The following is a 20,025-nucleotide window of genomic DNA, read 5'->3' on the forward strand; positions in this document are numbered from 1 at the left end:
CAGAATTGGTCTAAATTTGGTCTGTTGAAGCCTGTTTTACTACCGGAAGGAGCCATGATCACACTTAGCAAAGGTACCGACAATCTGTGCCGGAAGGCACAGAAGAAGAAAAAGAGGAATCATTACTTAAAATTAGAAAATTCTACATTCATACTATTGGGCTGTTGTTCCTTCAATTTATGTTGGGCCTAACTCTGGAAGTGGAGAAGCCCAAGAGAGATGTCAGTGTCCCAGTCTCTCTTCTTTCACACCCCTTCCACTCTTCCCCCTTTTTACTCCACCTTGTTTTGTTCCTTTTTCCATCCACTCCCACCCATTCTCATCTGTCTTCTTTTTGTCTCCATCCCTTTCTACCCCATATTTCTGGTCAATTTCCCCTCCACCATGGTGCAGGAGGGAGGGCTTCAGGTTTCTGGATCATTGGGCTCTCTTCCAGGGCAGATGGGACCTGTTTCGATGGGATCTGAACTGGAGGGGGACTAATATCCTTGTGGGAAGGTTTGCTAGTGCTGCTCTGGTGGGTTTAGACTAGACTTGTAGGGGCATGGGAACCAGGGTGCCAGAGGTGAGGTGGTAAGTCGTCCTCAATATAGACCAACAAATAGTGCAAAAATAAAACATAGTGTTACATTAAACAACAGTGCAAACTATAGTGTTAAAGACAAAAATACAGTTAAAATGTACAAGGCAACATCTAATATTTTTGGGAGATCCATTCAAGAGTCTGACAGCAAAAGGAATTAAATTATCCTTGAGTGTTTTCAATCTCGTCTACCTTCTGCCCAAAGGGAGGGGAGAAGAGGGTGTGACTGGGATGTGTCCTTTAATATGAAGGCTGGTTTCCAGAAGCATTGAGGTGAAGATAGAATTGTTTTCCATGAACATCATGGTTGGCCATGAAAAGCATATGTTATTGTATTTAAAATTTAATAGAACTTCAATGGAACTGCAGGATTTCCCCCATCTTTGCAGTCAATGCAGGAGAAAATTACCCAACACTACCCACACAAAGAAGTCTCTTGGAAACTATCCTGAAGCTGCTGCCAACAATTCAAACTCCTGCAAAAAAACTTCACCGCCTCTTGGGCCCCAACTCAGCAGAAAGTAGTTTCAGTTTCAGGCAGGTACTTGAAACACCTGACAGTGATGGTCAAATAATATCCAAGTGTCCAGAAAGAGTCTGCATACTGAAAGGGGAGAAATTGGTCAAGTTGGAAACAGCAATGAACACAATGAAGTCACAAGTATTCACTTACACCTTCAATTCTTCCCTCAAAACTAGCAGGGTAATTGTCCGCTTCTCAAATATTTAGCAGAATTTTCCACTTAATCCCTGATTACAGGGACTCACTTCCCAGAATGTTCTCCTAACACAAGTATTTTCCTCAAAATGTTTGACAGGATACACTTCTTTCTGCTATGATTACACCCAATTCTTCCCTCACTAATAATCATTACCACTCCTCAAAACTCCAGTACATTTCTCTTGGTTATAACATTTGCCTTTGTATCTAAACAGCACAAACTCCAGGAAGTCCCATAATTCTGGAAACCGACAGTAACAGTAACGCTTATCATTTTCACAGATTATATATATGCTCCTTATGGTGAAAGATCAGCAATGCAGACATCATTTGTGCAATGATGCTGTTCTTGTGAATCATCCAATTCACTACGGGAAATGGAATAGTGATTCAATTGCATAAATGCCATCGTGGTAAGAAATAATTGTTACAACTCTAGGAAGATTGAAACATTGCAAAATATAATTCCAAATCATACCGTGCAGACAACTAGCCAGTGGTTAAGTATGGAAGCATTTATTGACTGGAATTCATGTCTGCATCTCTTGACTTTCGCACCTGAGCATTGCCACACAATCAGGAATGGGAAGTTGGATCCCAACACATCTGAATTTTACTCTTCTCACAGACATAATTTTTTAAAAAAGCTATTCTACTTTTTAAATATCCTGGGGCCTTCATGCTGATGCAATCATGAAAAAGGCTCGCCAAGGCTAAACTTCGTTATGAGTTTGAGGAGTTTGGTATGTCTCCAAAGACTCTTGCAAATATCAAAAGGTGTGACGTGGAGAGCATTCTGACTGGTTGCATCACTGTTTGGAATGGAGGTGCTGATGCACAGGACAGGAAAAGACTACAGAGAGTTGTGATCTTTGCAAGTACCATCATGGGCATTAAGATTAAGGACATTTACAGGAGATGGTGTCTCAAGAAAGCAGTCTCTATCATCAAAGACCCTCACCACCCAGGCCATGCCCTCTTCTCATTGCTACCATCAGGAAGGAGGTACAGGAGCCTGAAGATGAATACCCTAAATCACCAAATCAGCTTCTTCTCCTCCACCATCATATTTCTGAATGGACCATGAACCACAGACACTATTTCACATTTTCTCTTGCATTATTATTTTTTTAAATAGTGTATTTACAGAAATGTAATTTACAGTAATTTTGCACAATAATGCTGCGGCAGAACAAATGAATTTTGTGATACATGTTCATGACAAAGTCACCAGTGACTTTAGAAAAGTTGTGGAAAAAGTATTTGAAGGTACATCATGTTATAAACCTACCAGGGCATTCTGTAGGCAGGGCCTCAGGTTACAATCCAATCTGCTTTAAGGGACAACCGCCTCATCGAAGCAGTCATGGGAATAGAACCAGGGATGAGTGCAAAGTGTGTGCTTTGTCAAGCACAGCTCATTGGTGGAAAGTTCTGCAGTTTATTTTTTATCTCTGTTTTCATACATGCATAAGTGCATCTACAACACTGATATTAACCTAGAATTTGTGATGAGCAGCTGAGGGTATGTGGGAGTTAAAGCTCTCTGCATGCAGCAACATCAAACTCTTTCAGGCCTGATAAATTACAGTTGACTCCAGGTTAAATGATGGCAATATCCAGCCACCCTGTAACTGATAGTTTTAATGTTGCTTTGAAGCATCAAAAATAACTCATTGGGAAATGAGATGAGATGAAACCTGGAGGTATCCAATCCTGGCCAATTCCACACAGAATAAGGAATAGGTTCCTGGTGAATAATTGTGTCCTGCTGACATTTTCGCCAACGCTTTGTTTCACTTTTTTGATATTCAGCAGCTTTCTATCTCAGAATGTCCAGACTTTGAAGCCCACCAACAGAACTGTCCTTAGGGTGGCGTGCAATGACAGATATGGATGCACTCAAGACTGTTGATGGATTTCTAGCCTGTTATTATTATCCTCATTGCTTTGCTTAAGGTATGACATTAAAAAATTCATGATGTGTGTGTGTATGTATGCGTGTATATGTGTGCGTGTGCGCGTGTGCGTGTGTGTGTGTGCATGCGTGTGTGTGCGTGTGTGTGCGTGTGTGTGCGTGTGTATGTATGTGTGTGTGTATGTATGTGTGTGTGTATGTATGTGTGTGTGTATGCGTGTGTGCGTGTGTGTATGCGTGTGTGTATGCGTGTGTGTATGCGTGTGTGTATGCGTGTGTGTATGCATGTGTGTATGCAAGTGTGTATGCAAGTGTGTATGCAAGTGTGTATGCAAGTGTGTATGCAAGTGTGTATGCATGTGTGTATGCATGTGTGTATGTGTGTATGTATGTGTGTATGTTTATGTATGTATGTATGTATATGTATGTGTATGTGTGTGTATGTGTGTATGTTTATGCATGTATGTATGTATATGTATGTGTATGTGTGTGTATGTGTGTGTTTCTGTTCGGCTCCGAATCATGGGTCCTCTACCGGCACCACCTACGGCTCCTAGAACGCTTCCACCAGCGTTGTCTCCGCTCCATCCTCAACATCCATTGGAGCACTTACATCCCTAACGTCGAAGTACTCGAGATGGCAGAGGTCGACAGCATCGAGTCCACGCTGCTGAAGATCCAGCTGCGATGGATGGGTCACGTCTCCAGAATGGAGGACCATCGCCTTCCCAAGATCGTGTTATATGGCGAGCTCTCCACTGGCCACCGTGACAGAGGTGCACCAAAGAAAAGGTACAAGGACTGCCTAAAGAAATCTCTTGGTGCCTGCCACATTGACCACCGCCAGTGGGCTGATAACGCCTCAAACCGTGCATCTTGGCGCCTCACAGTTTGGCGGGCAGCAACCTCCTTTGAAGAAGACCGCAGAGCCCACCTCACTGACAAAAGGCTAAGGAGGAAAAACCCAACACCCAACCCCAACCAACCAATTTTCCCCTGCAACCGCTGCAATCGTGTCTGCCTGTCCCGCATCGGACTTGTCAGCCACAAACGAGCCTGCAGCTGACGTGGACTTTTTACCCCCTACATAAATCTTCGTCTGCGAAGCCAAGCCAAAGAAAAAAATGTGTATATGTGCATATGTATGTGTGTATGTTTGTATGTGTGTATGTTTGTGTGCATGTGTTTGTATATGTGTATGCATGTGTGTATATATGTATGTGTTTTATATCTGTGCGTGTATTTGTGTGTGTGTGTGTGTGCGTGTGTGTATGTAAGTGTGTGTGTGCGTGTGTGTATGTAAGTGTGTGTGTGCGTGTGTGTATGTAAGTGTGTGTGTGCGTGTGTGTATGTAAGTGTGTGTGTGCGTGTGTGTATGTAAGTGTGTGGGTGCGTGTGTGTATGTAAGTGTGTGGGTGTGCATGTGTGTATGTAAGTGTGTGTGTGTGTGTGTGTATGTAAGTGTGTGGGTGTGCGTGTGTGTATGTAAGTGTGTGGGTGTGCGTGTGTGTATGTAAGTGTGGGTGCGCGTGTGTGTATGTAAGTGTGGGTGTGCGTGTGTGTATGTAAGTGTGGGTGTGCGTGTGTGTATGTAAGTGTGGGTGCGCGTGTGTGTATGTAAGTGTGGGTGCGCGTGTGTGGGTGGGTGGGTGCGCGTGTGTGGGTGGGTGGGTGCGCGTGTGTGGGTGTGGGTGTGGGTGTGGGTGTGGGTGTGTGTGTGTGTGTGTGTGTGTGTGTGTGTGTGTGTGTGTTATCTCTCTTTCTCTCTGTGCACACACAGCCACACTCCCACACAGATAAATATAAATATATACTGTATGTGTAAAATTAAAGGAACTTGAGGAAACAAAATAAAGCAGAATGGAAGACAGAGATAATTTCAATGGATAGAAGATAACAGTTAAAAAAAAAATCAGGAAATTTAATGTAAAATTTTGTCAACTATTAACTTGGCATCTAACAAGTTTATTGTACATGATGCATGACAAAGTATTTTCTGCCAAAAATGCAGTCTGCGGACCAATATTAAAGGAATTGATGAGGGTATAATTAAAAAAAAATGACACTGCAAATCCCGCTGCCACTCTTTTGATGTTTGGAATGGTTATGATGACAGTCACCATGTTAGAGTATCATGGAGGCACTGCTGGAGTTGCTGTAACAGCAGCGATGCCGCTGAGAGCAGACACACAATGCTTCCACATGGGGTCCAACTGCCCAGACTGACTCCATGCAGTCTTTAAATGCCCAGTTAAAGCAGCTGATGGTGGGGTTTTTTAAATCCTGTGACCATGGGGTCTGGGTCCAAGATGGCAGTGCCTATGATCGGCAGTGGCCACAAGAGGTTGCAGACTCTGGAAAGCAGAGGACTGGTGCAGGGAACCAGAAAATGGGGAGACCATACCCCTGCTTGAGCAGAAGCAGAGAAGACAACTCACGGAATGGAAATCATAGTGGTAGGCCATTTAGGGGCTCTGAAACTGAAGAACACTCAGACAGGCAGTTGGTGGCTCAAGGCTAGGAACCCACATAGGCCACGGACTGCTGGAGACAGCGGTCAAAGGACTCACAACGGGCTTCAGAAGGCTGGACCCTGGCTGAAGTTGTGCTAGGTATTGGAACCAAGATGTGAGAGGGTGGAGAGTGCATTGAAGATTTCTTGATCGTTTCTGAAGGGTGCATCTGGTTTGGACTGACAGATATGTAGTTACGGAGGCTGCAGAAGCCCTTGCCCTGAACATTCAATGACTCTGGGTGGGACTCTCATTTGCTTCTTTCTCTGCTATAAGGGGCACAAGACAAGTTCTGAGTGTCTGCTGCTTCACGGTAGACTACAGAAAATTTTTGTAATATCACATTTTCCGTTTTACTTCTTGACAATAAAAATAATCTTCAATCAAGATTGTTTATCTGTTGCAGTATACAACTGAATTAAAATCTTCTCAGTGAAATCAAATTTCATTAAACATGCAAAAGGCTTCGGTAATAAAATTGCCCAAAATTTGTACTCTGCTCTTAATGGAAATTCAATTTGGGTTCAATTTATCTGTTTGGTTGGTATTTTTAATTTATTTAAATAATCTGTCAAATCCAGTTACTGTTTTACAGTATTATTTGTCTGTTTTCTTCATGCAAATCATAATATCTGATCTATAGAGCCTTAAAAAGTGGGGTATGCCTTGATTATCTCCTGCATTTGGTGACAAGGGTTTTGAATTTAGTTACATAATGGTTTTAAACACAATACTTGTAAACAATTTAATTTTTTCTACTGTACAAGGCTGCAACATTAAGCACCACTGTTACAAAAACAGGTAATTTTTCAGTTTCTCCCCTGGTTTTATAACAATTCAAATTTAAAACAAAACAAGGGTAGGATTCTCAGTTATCGTTTGATTATAAAGGTGCAACAAGACTCGATTCACAATCTGCATCCCTGGTGTCACAGTATATCAACATAAGGTAAAAGTACTCCTGAGGACACAGGAGTGAAGGAATCACTTCAAAGAACCGAGCAAAATACAGAAGTCATTAATATTTGAAATGAAAATCTAATAAAAGTACAAGGTACCTTGATGTATACTCCATTATCTTTTATCTTTTGCCTGATATACTGAGCCCTCCATAATATTTGGGACAAAGACACATTCTTCCTTGATTTGCCTTGTGCTCCACAGTTTTAAATTTGTAATCAAACAATCAATATGCAACTAAAGTGCACATCCCAGATTTTATTCATGGTTATTTGTGTTTGACCATGCAGAAATTACAGCAGTTTTTATATGTAGTTCCCTCATTTCAGGCCATCATAATATTTGGGAAATTTGGCTTCAGAGTTATTTGTGAATACTCAGGTATATTTAATTGCTTCATTGGTGCAGGTATAAGAGAGCTACCCCTGCTTCTAAGCTTTTGATTCTAACCTTTGGAGTATGTAGCTACAATTCTTCAACAAGAGGACCAGAATTGTGCGAATGAAAGTCAAAGAAGACATTATGAGGCTGAAAAAGCAAGAGATATCGCCCAAATCATAAGATTACCAAAAATCAACTGTTTCGTACACCATTAAAAAGAAAGAGCATACTGGTGAGCTCAGTAATCTAAAGGGACTGTTCGGCCAACTTCCATTGCTGATGACAGAAGAATTTGCAGTATAATGAAGAAAAATCCCCAAACGCTTGTCCGACAGATCAGAAACTCTCTTCAGGAGGAAGGCGTGGATGTGTGAATGACAACTATTTGCAGATTACTTCATAAACTGAAATACAGAGGCTATACTGAAAGATGCAAACCACTAGTCAGCCACAGAAACAGGATGGCCAGATTAAAGTTTGGCAAGAAGTGTTTAAAAGAGCTTGCAGAATTCTGAAAAAAAGGTCATAGACAGATGAGACCAAGATTAAGTTGTATCAGAGTGATGGCAAGAGCAAAGTGTGGAGGTGTAAAGGAACTGCCCAAAAACTAGTTAATTTTACAAATTTTGAAAGTAATTAAGAAAAGGACCCCATAAAGAAACAAAGTTAAGATTCATTTCAGTAGTGGAACAACTAATTTTTCCAAAGTCAGACATGCCATAATATCGGACAACCATTGATTATGAGAGGGAAGGAAGACATCTTTGCACCTCATTAATATGGTCCTTCTTGCAATAAGAGAGGCGAGGACAACTACATGAGATTATGAAGCAGTCAGAATTAAATCAGATGGTCCACTTATTCCAAAGAGGACAATAAAAGGATTTAGAGTCAAATTAATATTAAGAACTAAAGACAAGGCACAAAATACCCCTTCCCAAAAATTGGAAAGAGAAGAACTGAACCAGAACACATGATACAATGAACCTTCTTCAGTTAGACATTTAGCACATTCAGAAGAGAGATTAGAATAGAATTTAGCCAACCGGACTTTGGAATCATGGGCCCGGTGTACTACCTTAAATTGTAATTACGTCTAGCACAAATAGAGGATACATGGACTCAGTTCTGAATAGAATTCTATGTAATTTCAGAAAATGGCTGTTGAAAATCTGGTTCCCATAGTTTTTTTTAAATTCTGTCCAGGGAACTATCCCTAGAATTTTAAAGAAATTAATAAAGGCTAGATACCACCTGTTCATAATTAGGTTGAAAATTATAAATCATCCCTATTAGGTTCTAGGTCTTCAGGGAGCTTCAAATTAAAGAATTTAAAAAGCGAACGTATATATAGCAAAAAAAATGTCAAGGAATAAATTTGGTGGATAATTGTTCAAAAGAAGCAAAGTTTTGGTTAGTAAAAATACCTAAAAAAAAATTGGAGACCTAAATTTAACCACTGATGATAACCGCCATCTTGAACTGAAAGAAAAGGAATTACCTAAAATAGGACTGATTATTAAAAATCCATGGTACCCAAAATGTTTTCTAAATTGAAACAAGATTGTCAATGTATGTCTAACAACAAAACTATCAGTTAATTTGAATACCAAAAAAGGTAAAGTTGCTCCAAGTATTGAAAGAAGAGAATATTTTTGGTAGATTTAATTTCTAAATTAATCCAACTTAAAGCAACTCAATTTTCCTTTTCCTTGTGATGAATCCAAAGAGTAATGTAGCTAATATTAGCTGCCAATAATAAAATCTAAAGTTAGGTAATGCCAAGCCCCCCACTCCCAGATGGCTACATTTATTTTTCCATATAAAAGAAGATAGAATCCAATGAATCAAAAAAGATTTGAGAACAAAAGTGAGTAGAGCTTGAAAAATGTACAAACATTTTGAAAATATATTCATCTTAATAACATGACTCATTAAGGTAAGAAATTTTTCTTTAAACATTATTGAATGTCTTAGTAATCGTAATACCTAGACAGTTGAACTGATTTTTAGCTATTTTAAAAGGAATAGAGGAATCTAGAGAGCAAGAAGAACTCAAAACAAACAACTCATTCTTGTTCAAATTCAATTTATATCTTGAAAATTGCCCGAATTGATAAAGAAGTAATAAAATGGATTAGATTGACTGGTCAGGATTCAATATATACAACAAAAGGTCATTTGCATTAAGTGACACCTTTTGAATATTTTCTGCTCATGATTCCTGAGATATCAGCCAATTGCCAAAAAGCCACTGGTAAAGGTTCTAAAATCAAATTAAATAATAATAGGCTTACAGGACATCCCAGTCTAGTTCCACAATAAAAATTAAAAGGTTTGAATTTAACTGAATTCGTTTAAAAAAAAATGAAGTTGTAGGAGATAAAATTTATCAATTTAATCCAATTTATAAACTGGGGATCAAAATTAAATTTCTCTAATACACTGAATAAATATTCCCATTCTACTCTACCAAAATCTTTTTTGGCATCTAAAGAAATAATACATTCAGAGGACAAAACTGTAGGAGAATAAAGAATATCTAAAAGCCTATGAATATTAAATTGTAAGTAATGTCTCTTAATAAACCTAATTTGATCTTCAGAAATAACTAAAGGCATAATATTTTCTAATCTATGAGCTAAAAATCTTATAGAGTCCCTTAGTGTCAATATTTAAGAGAGAAATTGGTTAATAGGAAGAACAGTCTAAAGGGTTCTTATTCTTTTTTAGTAATAAGAGAGTTGAGGCTTCATAAAAAAGTTTCTGGAAATTTCCAAATAACAAAGGATTGAGTAAACACAGAGTTCAAATAGGGTATCAGTAACTGGGAAAATTATTTATAAAACTTTGCAGAGAAGCCGTTGGGACCTGGGACATTGCCAGACTGCAAAACGTTGAGAGCTTCTGCAATCTCCTGCTTAGCGATAGGCTGTTCCAACTTTAATTATTCTCTGAACAGTAGGAATAGTCAAACCAACCAGGAATTGCTGTAGAGAATTTCAGTCTTTGATCGAATCAGAGCTGTACAGCTTAGAATAAAACCAAGGGAAAGTGTCATTAGTAATCTCATCATCGTATCTTTGAATCTCAGTAATAAGCCATTTAGCTGTATAATTTTTAATTTGACTAGCTAAAAGAATTCCTATCTTTTCACCATGCACATAGAATTTAGACTTCCTCTTTAAAAGTTGTGTTTGTATAGGATAAGTAAGAAGCAAGTCATTTTTAATTTTTAGTTCGATCCTTCTTTTAAAAAACTCTGGTTTCAGAGTTAAGGCATATTGCTGGTCAATGCACTTCAGCTGATTAGCTACATCATCAATCTCAGAATTAGCCTTCTTTTTAATGTTAACCATAAATGAAATTATTTGACCTTTAATGCAAGTTTAAAAATATCCCAAATTAGGAAAATGGAAACCACTGGTGTGGGATTTTTACTAAAAAAAAAAGACAATTTGATCTTTAATAAATTTCAAAAAATTCAGGATATGATTTAAAAAAAAGATATTCAACCAAAATTGCTTAGTAAATCTAGGATGTTAATAGATAAAATCACTGGAGAGTGGTCACAAATTGGTATGCTTTCTTAAGAAAGAAAGTCAACAGAAGAAATTAATTGTTGGTCCATAAGAGAATATGCATGGTGGACATTAGGAAAAAAAGGAGAATTCTTTATCATCAGGATAAAGAAATCCTCATACATCAATAACCCCAGATTGTAACATATAAGAATTTATAAGTATAGCTGATTTATTTAAATTAACAATTTTATGAGATGAATGGTCAAGAACTGGATCAAGTCAAAATTTAAGTCACCGCCTTCGATTAAAGAATGCATATTCAAAAATTTCGGGTTGTCTGTGTCAGGGCCACTAATGTAAACAAAATGTAACATTTATTATATAATTTACCAGACAATATAAGAAAATAACCATTAGTGTCAGCAATAACCTCATGTTTAATAAACGGTACTGTGGAATTGGTGTCCCTTGCAAAAATTCAAAATTCACAAGATATCAGATAGATGAAGATGTGTTTCTTATAAAAGAATAATCTCAGGTTTAAACTTCATAAGGTGAGAAAAAAAACTTTTCAGCATTTAACTGGATAATTTAACCCTGTAATATTCCATGACAAGATCTTAATATCTTTGGCCATCTGAGACATTAGAAATCAATAATAAACATTAAAAGTGAAGGCATGCTCAATAAAAAAAAAATAGCCAATATAGCCCTAATTCCAACTGCCCATAGCAGCGGCAGTCAAAATCATGCCCCCAAAACTCGCTTTTGCAGAAATCCCAGAAATATATCAACAAGATAAAGCTGCAAAATTATTGTCTAGTTAAAAGAAAATACTAAAATTCCCATGGATTTAGTAATTATTAACTGAAAACATTAATTATCATTTAAGGGAAATAAATGAGAGGTGAACCTCCCTTTTTTAATACATTTTATTTAAAAAGGACATTACAGCTAAAAAAAATAATTAAGGAAAAATACACAAGATTTATAAAATTCAAACTGAATGACAATATTTCAAAAAGTAAGCCGCAGCCTTAGAAAAAAAGAACCACTTCTTGGTATCATCCTGTAAGGTGATTCTCAATCTGGTTGGAAAGTGCAACAATTGTTTTCAGTTGGCATTATAAAGCTGAGACATGACTTCTCTGTATGTAGAATGAGTCATCCATGATCCAAATGTTCTGATCCTTATAATTTATAGCGTCTTTACGTCGGGACCCTCTTAAAAGCTGATCTTTCATCTGGATCTGATGTAATTAAAGAATGATTGAATGAGGCTTTGGACTAGGAGCAGGTCTAGAGATGAACGATCAATGTGCTCTGTTGACTTCAGGGTGAGTAGGCAATAAATCATGTTGAGAAAGCTTGAAAGAATTCGAAAAGCTGGCCTGATTCTGTTCCCTCTTCCAAATTAATGATTCTCAATTTGTTTCTTCTGTTTCTCGCTTCTAAATTGGCAACCTTCTTCAATAATAAGCCATGAATTTTGTAATTATTGGCTTGTACAATTTTTTTTTAATTATTATTAGTAGTGGACTGTTTGTGCAAGTTAGTAGTCTCCGAAGGGAGGGAATTGAATTAGATATTTAAGGAAGTGCTTTTCCTTTTAACTTTCTTTTTAATGTTACGTAGGTTTCAGTATATTTGTATTGCTGTACAAAATTTGTTAATACTTCATTTAATTGTTATGTACCTATGGAGCATTTATTTGATAAAACCAATAAAAATACTGAAAAAGGAACTGTCCAAGATCCAAAGCCTGCCATCTCATCTGTGAAACATGGTGATGGGGGTCTTACGGCCTGGGCATGCATGGATGCCACAGGTACTGGTGCACTTGTCTTGATTGATGTTACTGCTGACGGCAGAGGCAAAATGTATCGTGAGGTATATGAAAAATCTTATCTACTCAAGTTCGAGCAAATGCCTTCAAAACCATTGGACGGCACTTCATTCTGCAGCAACATAATGATCTCAAATATATTGCTAAAATAACAAAGGAGATTTTCTAAGATAATAACTGGAAAATTCTTGAATGGCCAATCAATCACCCAGTCTAAATCTATTTGAGCATGTCTTCCATATGCTAAGAGAAAACTTAAGGGTACAAGCCCCTGAAACAAGCAGGAGCTGAAGATGGCTGCAGTAGAGGCCTGACAGGCAACACCAGAGCAGATGCTCAGCATCTAGCTATGTCTATGAATTAGACTTCAAGCAGTCATTTGGATACAAGGGGTATGCAACAAAGTACTAAACATGACTACTTTAATATACTTTAATATTTGCAATTTCCCAAATATTATGGTGTCCTGAAATGAGAGGACTATGTATAAAAAGTAATGTAATTTCTGCATAGTCAAACCAAAATGTACACAAATACTCTTTAATAAAATCTAGAATATGCATTTTAATCACATGTGAATTGTTTGATTACAAATTTAAAGCTGTGGGCCACGGGGGCAAATAAAGGAAAAAAATAGTATCTTTGTCCCAAACATTAAGGAGGGCACTGTAATTTTTTTAATGATGATTTCTAACTCATGGTTGCATCCTTTGCTTACACAGAAAAATTTTAAAAATTATGAATTGAGGCTATTTGCAGACACCATGAAATATAATTTCCACAAAGATTTCAGAATAATCAAACAGAAATTCAGTGAAATGTTGGAGACAGCTCCAACTCCAGAGCAATATTCTCCCACTCTCAACATCCACACACCTGCATGTTCACTCCCTGCACCCCTCTCTACCCCTCAACAATGTCCCCCTAATTTTTAGTAGTCAATGTGCGCCAAATTCTTATGTTGTGCAAATTATTTTCCTGTGAGGAAAGTATGTGTTCACTGAATAATTGTGCAAATGAAATTGTTTCAAGATGATTTTGGCACAGCCTCTCTCTCATGGCTAATAAAACTGTATTGGCTTGTTTTAATATAATACAAGTATGATTCCATTCTATGAAATAACATATTTAGTTAAGATTTTATTCTAGACTTTGAACAACTTTGTTCCATTTATGCGCACATTAATTTTCTTTGTGCGCTGGTTGCAAAACATGCATATGCGTGAGCTTAGAGGGAACAATGTCCCCTACCCTACCACCCCCCCACCTTTGTACAACATTTTTGGCTATTAAAAAATAGAATTTCTGGAAAATGTTCAGGAACATTCAAGTCAAGTCACCTTTATTTTTCGTTCATATCATGCTTGCACGGTAACAACAAGATAGTGTTTCTCTAAGACCATGGAGGTTAGAAGTTAAACACAATAAAATATTAAAATATTAAGATGTATACAGTAGAAGTCAACAGTACATTATCCACAAATGTTCTGGGAATTCAGGAGCCTGATAGTTTGGGTGAAAAAAAAAACTGTTGCCCAATCTGAACGTTAGGGCTCCAGTGCTACGGTACCTCCTACCAGATGGTAGAAGGGAGAACAGTTTACATGAGGGGATTGGGGAGTCCTTCATAGTATTTATTGGCTTTCGTCTGCATCAAGTGTTGATGATGCCAATCATGGTAGGAAGGGAGCCCCCAACGATCTTTTCTGCTAACTTCATTATCCTCTGCAGGACCTTGCAGTCAGAGGTGGTACAGCTTTCAAATCAGGCAGTGATGCAGTTTCACAGGATGCTCTCAAGACATCCTCTGAAGAATGTAGTGAGGATGGAGGGTGGGAGATGAACTTTCCTCAGCCTTCGCAGGAAGTATAGGCGCTGCTGGGCTTTCTTGGCTATGGAGCTGGTGGCAATGGACCAGGTGAGATTCTCCACCAACTGCACTCCAAGAAACTTGATACTGTTGATAACCTCAATGGTAGAGCCATCAATGGTCAGTGGAGCGTGGTCCCCCAGGCCCTCCTAAAGTTGTCAACCATCCCTTTTGTTTTATTAATCATCAGATACAGGTTGCTGGCTCTGCCCAAGTCCATTAGCGACTGCACCTCATCGCTGTACGCTGACTCCTCATTCTTACTAATAAGGCCCACCATGGACATGTTCTCAGTTAACTTGATAATGTGGTTCGAGCTGTGTTTAGCTGCGCAATCGTGGGTCAGCAGAGTGAACAGCACTGGGGTAAGCACGCAGCCCTAGGGGGCACCCCTGCTCAGTGTGATGGTCTTGGTGGTGCTATTTGAGATCTCCCCAGCAGGAAGTCACGAATGCTATTGCAGAGGGAGGTGTTTAGATCCAGCAGGTTCAACTTCCTTATCATTTTGTTGAATGCCAAAATGAAGTCAATAAACAGTATTCGAGCATACAAGACCTTATTTTCTAGATGGGTGAGGTCTAGATGGAGGGTGGTGGTGATGGCATCGTCCGTAGAGCAGTTGGATCTGTATTGAACTGCAGGGGGTCCAGTGACAGGGGCAGCAGGAGCTCAATGTGCCCCATGACGAGCCTCTCAAAGTACTTCATGACAGTAGACACGAGTACAGCAGGGTGGTTGTCATTGAGGCAGGCCACAGATTACTTCTTTTGCACTTTGACAATGTTGGCAGCTTTGAAGCATGATGGGACCACGGTGCTTCTCAGGGAGATGCTAAGGGTGTTGGTGAGAACATTGCTAGCTAAGCCACACATCCTGAGAGCACTCTGCCGGGAATGTTATCCAGTCCACCAGTTTTCCGTGGGCTGGCCTTGCCTAACTCACTCTTTCAAAAAAATATCCAAGTAAAGCAGTCTAAAAAGATGGAATGCATCTGGAAACAAAATCCTCAGTACCTGATAGTTGTGCAGAAATCACAGTTTCTGAAAGTTATATGTGATGTTATAGCAGTTAGTTGCATGGAATTGATTCAATCGTAGCTCTTAAAAGGAAAATGGATACATTTTTGAAGGAGGAAATATTCCAATGCTCAAGAGACCACAAGAAAACCCAAATTAATAACTACATGATTTTACATCCCCTATTTGTCATGTGAAATCTGGAGAACAAATGATTAATAATTTCATTATGGATCCATTCACTACATGATTTATTTCAGTATCATGCGACTTGTTTTTAAAATAAGTAAATCTACGTAAGTAGTTTTCCTTTTTGTGCACGTATTTGTCAGAGTTATTGTTTACTGAAAATAAATAACAACACTGTGGGCATTTTGCTCGATTTCTAGTGAGGAACATAAATGAAGCTTGGAGCTGATAGTTCAAATTTGGTGCATAAACAAATGTGTAAAGGCATACATTTCAGGAGAAAATATGTTCAGTTTAAGAATGAAATTCACTTTTGTGACTCTGGTTAATTGAATCCTGGACACCTGGTGCTGGAAGGGGATCAGGTGTATTAAGGACTGTTATGACCAAGGGCAGCTTATATCATTGGAACAGCTAAGGAACAAATATAATTTGTCCAATAAAACTTTCTTCTGCTATCTCCAGCTAAGATCTTTCCTAAGGGATCATTTGGGACTTTCTATGGTCCATCTCGTGTGTAGTGACATGGAGATTCTAATTCAAAAGGGGAATACATGCAAGTTCATCCCTCTGACATTTCTCCTATTTGAAAGTGAGGGCCCGAAGCCGGGCTTACACAAGTCAAGGGAAAGGTGGGATTCAGACTTGGGCACAACAATCCACAAGCAGTGCTGGTCACATCTGTGTCTGGACAGCGTGACATCAACTAAACCTCACACCACAAAAATTACATAAATCTAAACCACAAATTTTGGAAATGTGCTTCAGATGTGGAACCTTTATCCACTTAACCTGGGAAGACCTGGGGGACATTCTTTAAAAAAAATTGCAAAGGTGGATTTTCCATAGGATCTGGAATTGTACCTTCTGGGAAACATGGATATGAGTTTTAAACTATCTAGATACAAAATTCAGTGCGTGAAGGTCACCTTATCAGTAGCCAGGAAGTGTATAGCGGTCACGTGGAAGTCCAACTCCCAACTGAACATTACACGATGGAATCACATACAATTCAAGAAGAAAATATAACACATTCATTGGGGTATGGCAGCCTTACCTGCATCGTATAGGTACACAGATATGGTTACATCCCTTCTAAATAGAAGAAAGGTAAAAATTTGTACTAATAGTGGAACGATTGAGATAAATGAAGTGGGTTGCAGCGCAAATGATGTGCTCATGTTTTGTATCTTTTTAATTTTACTTTGGGTTTATATTTGGTTCCATTAAGGGTCTGTGACTATAGATTTTGGTTCTTTATATTTGTTTATTTTACATAATCTTTTCCTTGTGGTATTAGGGTATGGGAGGGAAGAGAGAGGGGTAGGTGGGTGGAAAAATAGACTCTGAATTTAATATATCATTGTTGAGAAAAATTGTATCGTTGTTTTAGATTTGTGAGAGTCTTGTAAAATCAAAAATAAAATATTCAAAAAAAATCACTGTGCAAAAAGCTGTAAAAAAAAAAATCCCAAATTATTAAATTTATGAAAAAATTTATGCCTCTCATGTTCTCATCCCACCCTGGTGTTTTTTTTTAAACAGAGCACATTTTTGATGAATTGTCACCGATGTTGGTGTCGGAAATGTTGTCATCAATATACCCACAATAGCTTCCACAGATGGCTCCTCAATGACTCGAACAAATTTTATGGAGGCACGGAGAAAATATCATGGCTGTATGCATTAGAGCTTGTTGCAGAAGCTGCTCAACCCAAGACCACAAGAAATAATGGAGAATTATGAACACAGCTTAGGCCACCACACAAACTAGCTTCTCCCCATTTACACAGGAAATCAGCGATTATAACAAAGGACAAACCCCTCCCCAGTCATACTCTCTTCTCCCCTCAGGCAGAAGGTACAAGAGTTTGGAAACACATTCCCTCAGATTTAAAGGCAGTTTCTTTCCTGGTGCTATCGAACTTTTAAATTGACCTCATGCATGGAAAAGAAGACCTTGCAAACCTACTTCATTGTGGCCCTTGCTTTGTTTTGACTACTTTTCTTTGTTAATACTATATTCTTCATCTTTAATAATTATGCTCAGCCTCTTGAACTTGTATTTTGGTAAATTTGCCTGAATAGCACACTGAACAAAATTTATCTCTGTATGCCTTCTGTTAATAATAATAATTTAAAAACAATTAATTGTGATAATACTGTACTAATGTTTTCATTCATAATAGTTGATGTAAAATATTAGCCAGAACTGGTGGAACTAATTTGTTCTTGAACAGGATTTGCTTTAATTCTACAAAGGGGGAAACTAACATGTCATTTAAAAGAAAACACCTCTGACAACACCTTCTCAGTCAAGAATGTTGGTCTAGATGCTGTGCTCAAATCTCTAGACACAGATACAATCTGAAGACGTCTGGCTCTAACAGAAATCTGAGCTGCACATTATTCCCAATTACATGACACCATATTTTTTTTAAAACAATACACATAGAAAGGTTTTGATATTTGCTTTAGACACATTAATGATACAAAACATAACATATGAAAACAAATCTTTAATCTCCAAATGCTTTTCAAATATTACAAAATCACTTTATATCAAAAAATATCTGGACATCACACAAAAGTCCAAATGCAAAATCTACTCATCATTGTTTATCACCTTCCTTAATGATCAAATTTACTTCCAGTTTCGAGAACAGCAAACTTTAGACAGCCACCACAGATTCATTGCAAGTAGCAAGCAGGCTATTATGCATTCGAGAAGACCATTTCATTTTCATTCTAACACCAAAATTGTTCTAATTGTAAAGTTCTCAGCTCCCCTACTTTTTATTTTATTTCATTATTAAAGTTCACCAATTAAACTGCGTTTGGATCTTGACAAATGGCTCAAAGTATTACATCATAAAATATTAAAAGATCTTTACAAGGCACATATTTTCAGTTTCATGGCATCAGGAACAGGCTTGAAATAGTAAAAGTAAAATGCAAAATCAACAATGAACAGGAGGCAACTCTGATTCGAATTAATTATTTAGTTTACTAATAAACTAACAACAATCTATCTGCATCATATGCATCCCCCCAATGCCCACAAACAACAGATACAAGAAAAAAGTTCATCACTTGAAAACTTATTTTTTAATAAAATCAATTGGAATTGCTTTGTCATTCTGTTCATCTCAACACTGCTTTCCATGAATCACAGAATCATTTGTTCCTTTCATTTCCATTGCACATCACACAAAGCAGATCTGACTACCGTCCACTTACAGCAACATGAATCAAACGTCGATCTTTTAAAATCTGCATTAAGTAGGCTAGCAGGCATGCCTGTTAACCATGAAAATCATTTTTACCAACATTTATGAATGGCATCTTAAACAAGAAGATTGAGCACACTCGCATACACTTCGAAATAATACTGAGAATAGGACTGAAACAACTTACTGGTCTTGAAAAAAGCAGGAATTTTAAGGAGGAAGTTCTAGTTCAACTTAATGACTTGCAGCTGCAAGGCAGATGTTGATATGAATTGTGGGACCTGAAACCACATCATGAACGTTAAAACATTTTTTTCTAAATTCAAACTCCAAGTTCTCTTTGAACAAAAAAAACTTACTTGAAAAATATTCAAGTGAAAGTATTCTTTTTCATCAAAATATCAACTTATTTGATTAATCTGTTTTGAGTTAATTCCACATGTGAAAAAAATAAGTTGGAGAATGTGAAGAAAAACATTGAATTCCACAGATTCAATAAGGGTGCAAGGGATTGGTTTATATTATAGGTAATCTCACAGGATTAAAAACGAATTCCACAGATTCAATAAGGGTGCAAGGATTGGTTTATATTATAGGTAATCTCACAGGATTAAAAACTTCAATTGTGCAGTTTTAGAGATTATAATGATGCAATTTTTGTTTGGAGTGTCTCCTAACATTATGCAATAAATCAAGCCACCTGTGTTCTGCCAAGCAATTAATTTTGCTCACATGTAAACAGGTCACATTACAGTGAATTGTATGGCTTTAATTAGCAAAATCTAACAGTGAAGGTCAGAAAATTTGGCGGAAGGTAAATCTGTTTAGATTAGCAAACAGGTGTGGTAAATAATGAGGAGGTGGTGTTTGTGAATAAATGGGAAGTAGAATGTTTCTGGATGGCGAAAACTGGCCCTGAATAGTGGAACAGTTAACTTGTACGGCAAAGCATCGAGTTGTTTGGACTTTTGGAAGGCCTCATCGAAGTGCCATCCAAAAGGAGATGTTATACTGGCATGGGTTGTGGGTTAACAGGCAGAAACCAAAAAGTCAGGAACATCTTCAATGGAGCTCCTTTGACTTGGTGAATGCCCTATGCATCTGAATTGGACCCCAGCTTTTCCAAAATTTATATTGATAATTTTGCTGAGGGGTTAAGTTTGGTAATGATACAATGCTAGTTGGCATTTGGAAGATTCCAAGGCTTAAGGACCTCTGAATTGACTGGACCGGGTCATTGAAGATTAAATTTAATGCAGAAAGATAAAAGATCA

The 20,025-nt window shown here is 37.8% G+C and overlaps 1 protein-coding gene across 10 annotated transcripts in view; it reads right to left on the reverse strand.

Annotated features, from left to right (window-relative positions):
- The window catches only part of gulp1b (GULP PTB domain containing engulfment adaptor 1b), a 355,986-nt gene that overhangs the window by 195,203 nt on the left and 140,758 nt on the right, over nt 1-20,025 (reverse strand). The window contains exon 1 of one of the 10 annotated variants that reach the window (XM_069934738.1): nt 18,939-19,028. The exons of the other annotated variants lie outside the window; for them this stretch is intronic. The gene's annotated coding sequence lies outside the window, so the exon portion shown is untranslated. Of the gene's footprint in view, nt 1-18,938; nt 19,029-20,025 lie in introns of those variants that run through there. 10 annotated transcript variants of the gene reach the window in all.

This window comes from Narcine bancroftii, chromosome 4 (genome assembly GCF_036971445.1).
Source record: "Narcine bancroftii isolate sNarBan1 chromosome 4, sNarBan1.hap1, whole genome shotgun sequence".
NCBI classification, from domain to species: domain Eukaryota; kingdom Metazoa; phylum Chordata; class Chondrichthyes; order Torpediniformes; family Narcinidae; genus Narcine; species Narcine bancroftii.